Below are 6640 nucleotides of genomic sequence, written 5' to 3' on the forward strand. Positions count from 1 at the left end.
ACACTGAGGAGATCAGAAAGCTGGATTCAAAAACACATTTATCTGAGAAGTGAGATGCCATTCTCTCTTCCTTTTAGAGTAGCTATCCTAGTCATTAATTATTTTGCCTTACAAACATGCCCTAGTCATTCCTGAATTATAAAATCCTCCAAATCGACTGAGTCTCTACTGAGACTGGAGCAGTGTGACTGGATTAGGGATGCTCAGCTTGTTCAATAGCCTCCAAACAACCTGACATGAGGGCCAATCTCTTGACTGGCTCTCCTAAGAAGTCAGTGATGTTACTGGGCTGGTGTTGCAGCATCTTTAGGGCTTTAGCAGTAATTCCTCTTAAACAGAAAATGAGAAATCAAAGGTAGAAGGGAAAGTGGGATGAATAAGAGAGAAGGAAGAGAAAGGAAGAAGGAAGAGAAAGACAAAAGGAAGGAAAGGCAGCAAAGGGAAAGTAAGTCAAGGACTTGGGTAATGAAGGATGAAATGCTGTTAGAACACTTTATTTTTAAGGACCCAAATATATATGTGTTTTTAATATCCTAAGAGCAAATATCTCATATTCCCTTTTATTTCCATTTTCCCTTCTCTCCTCTTTTTTCTGAAATTGTCCTTTATATTAGAAGTATTCTTTCGTTGTTACTAAAGGTCATAGTTCTAAAGATGAACAAAGCTTGGCAACTCTTCAGGGCAGAATCCAGCCAAATTATCTTCCTTTAGGCAAAGAAAAGTTTCACCCACATACAGGAACACTGTCCGCAAAACAAACCTCTTCCCTCATAGCCAGGGTTATTCTTGCCTGAGTCCTGCCCCTGCCTCTACCTGGGATGACCCAAACCTTTAGAATATTACAGAATACTCTCTCCCAAAGCAAACTATCAATCCCTCCTTTGGCTCCTCCATGCATGTAAAGCGTCAGCTTTCTTGTACTTTCACTTTCTTCTTCCAAAGGTAAAAGACCATGAAAAAACCCTGCAAGCACTTTCTTTGTCATTTACTGCCTAAAACACCTAATTCTATTTTGTTACTTGCTTAACTTTTTTTTCCTTCAATATCTCGATATTTCCGGCAGAGAGGATGGTATTTATTAGAGGGAAAATTTTGCAATAAAGGGGACAATGCAATTGGAGAAACATACACTCACCAATAGACCACATACATCTTCATGTATTTGTCTCTTATAAAATTTATTTCAAGCATAAATTTAGGACTTTACATCAAGCACAGAGGTGGTGACATTGAGAGTCCTCTACTTGCTTGACTGTGACATATAAAGTGAATACTGTAGATTTCAGACAATATTGAACAGAGCTATAGATATATTATAGAGTCAGTCAGGAATAGCCAAAGAGGGGATATTTGGACAGGATTTAACAATCACTCCCTTGCCATCCAGAAAGCATCGATTTTCCCCTCTTTTACAGATTTCCGTGTAAGATTACATTTGAAGAAATGGCCCTACTATATCAAGAATAGTAGCAGTGGTTACCGAATGGAAACAAATAAATAAAGAATCTTTTAAGTTCACTGACCTTATAGATTAGTAAGCCACATGTCATGGATACAGTGAGACTTAAACTGAGGTTTAAAAAAGTCTCTATTTTCCAGAAGCAGGCCCGCAACTTGTGGAGACGGAGAGGGTGATACAAACACACAAATTGCTGTATTGCATGGTAGGGAGAAGAATGAGATGTGATGCCAGCACGGGGCCACAGTAGACTGAACTAAAGCGAGGAGCCACCTGAGTGGGTCATAGGAATGACACAAATGGGATGGCTTTATGATGGAGTTTTGAAAGGTTGATGGGATATTGATATGGAAAAAGGGAAACAGTATATCTGTCAATTCATTTAGGATCATCTTATGAATTAAGGAACTCTGACATCCTAGATCAAGGCAACTGATATACTAATACATAAAGCAATATAAGGTATCAGTGAATAATCAAGTCTGACAAAAACACAAGAAATGTTCATTTTTTACCATACATGTTGTATCTCTCATGATTTTGCTCCCATGATATACTGTATATTATTGTAGGATTAGAATGGAGAAATACTTGTATGGATTTTTATGCATTAAGGAGAATCATATATGTCAGTTTGGACAGTTTGTCTTTATTCTACAAAGCAACAGGAAACCAAGAACATTTAATCCAAGAGACCACAATGTCCAGAATTAGAAAAGAGAAACTTTAATGTGGATTGTGGAGTTGTGGCTGTTGGGGCTGGTAGAGGAAAAGAAAGAGATCAGAAAGAGCTGGGAACATTATGACACTAAAAATCAAAGAGGGCCCTGCCAATTAAAAAGACGCAAAGGATGTGAGAGATACAGGAAATGAAATAGACCTTGACCACATGCAAGGAATGAGGCAGACAGAAGAGTCAAAAAAGACATCCAGCAATATGTGACTAGTTGAGTCAATGAAAAGTCAGAGAGAAGGGAGGAGATAAATTAAGGTTTTATCCAAAAGCACCTGAGCTCTCTTTTCCTGTATTTCATCATCTTAGTACCAGAAATCACAAAAAATGTTAAGGTTCTGCAGCAAATGATAGAAATTAGCATACCTGGAATGCTGGAATACCAGATCCAAAGCAGAACTACCCAGTAATAACAAGCAGTAAGTCACTAGTCGCTTTCAAGACTTAAGTAAGTCATACATTGTAAAGCATAGAGGATGAATGGAAATCAAATGGAAACAACCAATACCTTTACAGAGCCAGCCTAGAAAAAACCTAAATCATAAACCAAATAGAGGTCATGGTCTCCTTAATCATGTGTCCACTTTCTCCAAGAGGTTCTCATTCTTTTGCCTGAATCCTCCCTTGTTTGCTAACCCTTCATTACCTTACTCTCAGCAGATGGTCAGCTAATCTTTAATCACATAAATAATTAAACAGTGTTCATTCCTGAGATATATTTCTATTGATGGACTCTTCAAACTGAAAGGCTTTCTAATCCCCTGAAAGTAAAACTCTAAAACTGGAAGGACTCCTTCCCAGCCTCTTTCCAAAATGCCCAGTGGGCAGCAATTGCGAGTCTAGCTACTTAGACGTCTTCTGCCATAATTATAACCTGTTTGAATAGTGAAGACAGGAGACGGATGAAGCACTGAATGATGTCGAGAAAGAAATGCATGGACACGTGGAAAAGGTACCATAAGCCTTAAACACCAATATCTGCCTGTACACCATACCATGTGTGATGGGAGCCTGGCGGGCCTAATCAGGGATGGATTTTTCAAGAAAGCTCTATATGAGTTGGCACTGAGAAGTTTGATTCAACTCAACTGTTTCAACATGATTCTTTGATTCTAAGACTCTAGCCAATTTCTCATTTAACTGCACTAAGTCAAAAAGGGACTATGCTTATTGGCTATTTGAACACTGTTAAGAGATCTTAAAGTTCTCATTGCAAGAAGAATATTGTAACTATTTCTAGTGACGGATATTCACCAGACTTACTGTGGTGATCCTTTTGCAATACATATCAAACAATAATGTTGTACATTTAAACTGAAAATAACATTATATGTCCATATTATCTATGTATAATGATACCTGAAACTAAAATAACATTATTTGTCAATGTGACCTATGTATAATGATCATATAATCATTATGTCATATACATAACACATACGCGTACCTTCAGTTAAGTTCAGTAACTCAGTCATACCCAAGTCTTTGAGACCCCATGGACTGCAGTACATCAAGTTCTCCTGTCTTCCACCGTCTTCTGGAGCTTGCTCAAACTCATGTCCATTGACTTATGATGCCATCCAACCATCTCATCCTCTGCCATCTTCTTCTCCTCCCACCATCAATCTTTCCTAGCATCAGGGTCTTTTCCAATGAATCAGTTCTTTGTATCAGATGGCCAAAGTATTGGAACTTCAGCTTCAGTATCAGTCCTTTCAATGAATATTCAGGACTGATTTCCTTTAGTATTGACCAGTTTGATCTCCTGCAGTCCAAGGGACACTCAAGAGTCTTCTCCAACATCCCAGTTCAAAAGCATCAATTCCTCAGTGCTTCGTTTCCTTATGGTCCAGCTCTCACATCCATACTGACTACTGGAAAAACCATAGCTTTGAAGAGATGGAATTTTATTTATATATATAAACATATATGTAGACACACCTAGGTAAGGAAACATTTTTGAAAAGAAATAAAATTATATTTTGGATAAAGTAAACAAATCAACTAGTATATATATTTTTTTCAAACGTGCCTTTTAGTTATCATGTTGAGTCTAAAAGCTTATCTTCAAATGTAGTTTATGTTTCTGCTGATAAAAGAAACAGAAATGTGTCTTAACCTGTAATATTAACTGCAGAATAGCTTATTTACAATAGCTAATTAAAACCACAAAATTTTGAAACCTGTAGGCCTGCCCAGTACTCTGCTATTGGTCTTTTAACCAGTTGATCAATGACTTAATTTCTCCTTGACTCAGAAACTCTTATAGGTGCTTAGTTTACATCTATTTAAAAAAGCAGGCAGACACTTGTCCTCATGGAACTGATATTGCAGCTAGTGGAAAACAGATAATCTGCAATAAACATGAATCCAAGTACATTATATGGTATGTTAACAGGGATCTGTACTATGGGAAAAGAAATAGTAAATTAGGGGATGGGTTTAGGGAATAAAGGTGAAGAAAGGGAGGTGATTTAAAGAAAAACAACTTAGACCACCCTGAGGGGAGCAAACATGCCTTATTGCATTCAAGTTTTCCCCTGTCCAGGCAGGTCTCTTGGTCTTCTACCCAACTCAAAAAATGTTTCCATCTCTGAGGCTCTATGCAAACTCATGCAGACATGGATGTTCTGAATATTCTGCCTCTCTTTAGTTGAACTGGATTCATAAAAATTTGTTGATAAACACCCCCAAGTTAAGTAACATTTTATGCAGCAAATTTCGATAATTTTCTGTTTCCTAAAGAACTAATCTCCAAAATATTTTCCATTTTACAACACACTGTCAGTGACCTAATTATATTATGTAAAAATATTTTATATGTGTTGCTATTCTAATATATTATGACACATTTTAAAAATATACACAAAATATAAATTAAATGACAGTGAGATAAAAATAAATGGAAATAGAATGCTAACATTTTCTTCCCCAGGGGATGAGGACACTCATCTTTATGGCCACTGGACTAATGGATCCTGAATGTACACACATAATCATACCAGTAGTTTAACTATCATAATAAAGTAATTTCTTTTATATATAGCTACAATCAAATTTCTCAGAATACCACAAGGGGACAAGAATAAAATTATATGTGAATAACTCTCTTTATATGCATACATAAAATTTTGTGAGCTCAATTAAGGAATCATCTTTAATTGTTTTGTTATTCCATCAATTCATCTACTGGGAAATAATCCAAACTCTATAATAGATTTCTTTTTTTCAAGGTTTAAATTGCAAATCATAATAAAAGCAGAGCAATGGCCTTGAAAAAAATGAAGCCTAGTGGAAAAGTTGGCTTAAGCTCAACATTCAGAAAACAAATCATGGCATCCGGTCCCATCACTTCATGGCAAATAGATGGGAAACAGTGGCTGACTTTATTTTCTGGGGCTCCAAAATCACTGCAGATGGTGATTGCAGCCATGAAATTAAAAGATGCTTACTCCTTGGAAGGAAAGTTATGACCAACCTAGAAAGCATATTAAAAAGCAGAGACATTACTTTGTCGAAAAGATCCATCTAGTCAAGGCTTTTTCCAATGGTCATGTATGGGTGTGAGACTTGGACTAGAAAGAAAGCTGAGCACCGAAGAATTGATGCTCTTGAACTGTGGTTTTGGAGAAGACTCTTGAGTCCCTTGGACTGCAAGGAGATCCAACCAGTCCATCCTAAAATAGATCAGTCCTGAGTGTTCATTGAAAGGACTGATGTTGAAGCTGAAACTTCAATACTTTGGCCACCTGATGTGAAGTGCTGACTCATTTGAAAAGACCCTGATGCTGGGAAAAATTGAGGGCAGGAGGAGAAGGGGAGGACAAAGGATGCAATGGTTGGATGGCATCACCAGCTCAATGGACATGGGTTTGAGTGAACTCCAAGAGTTGGTGATAGACAGGACGGCCTGGTGTGCTGTGGTTCATGGGGTTGCGAAGAGTCAGACTAGAGTGAGCGACTGATCTGAACTGAACTGAAATGGTCTAGAAGAATAAATTAAATGTCGTATGGATATCATTATGTGTGTGTGTATATATATATATATGTATTTGTAAAGAAAATTAATGAAAAAATACAGAAGTCTTGCAGTTTGCAGAAACAGACAGTGTACTCACTCAGAGCTGAATATATATATATATATATATATATATATATATATATATAACCCAGAAAAAATACTTTTTCAGCTTCTGATGACTTCTAAAGAAGGGGACTGCATGACTTTCATCTCAAGCCTGCTGTGGACTCCTTTCCACTTTCTTCCTCCACTTCCCTCCATGAAATTTCTTCCCTAAGTTATAAAACACATCTTAGGTTTCGGGTTCGTACAAGATGACCTTGACCTCTTTGTGCCCACTCCTCTGTTTGCTCTGGAAAAAAAGAGACCACTAAAGGAGACCTTTTATAGTTGGCAAGAAGAAGATGAACTACTTTAGGGCCTGAAG

The sequence above is a fragment of the Budorcas taxicolor genome, chromosome 11, assembly GCF_023091745.1.
Source record: "Budorcas taxicolor isolate Tak-1 chromosome 11, Takin1.1, whole genome shotgun sequence".
NCBI classification, from domain to species: domain Eukaryota; kingdom Metazoa; phylum Chordata; class Mammalia; order Artiodactyla; family Bovidae; genus Budorcas; species Budorcas taxicolor.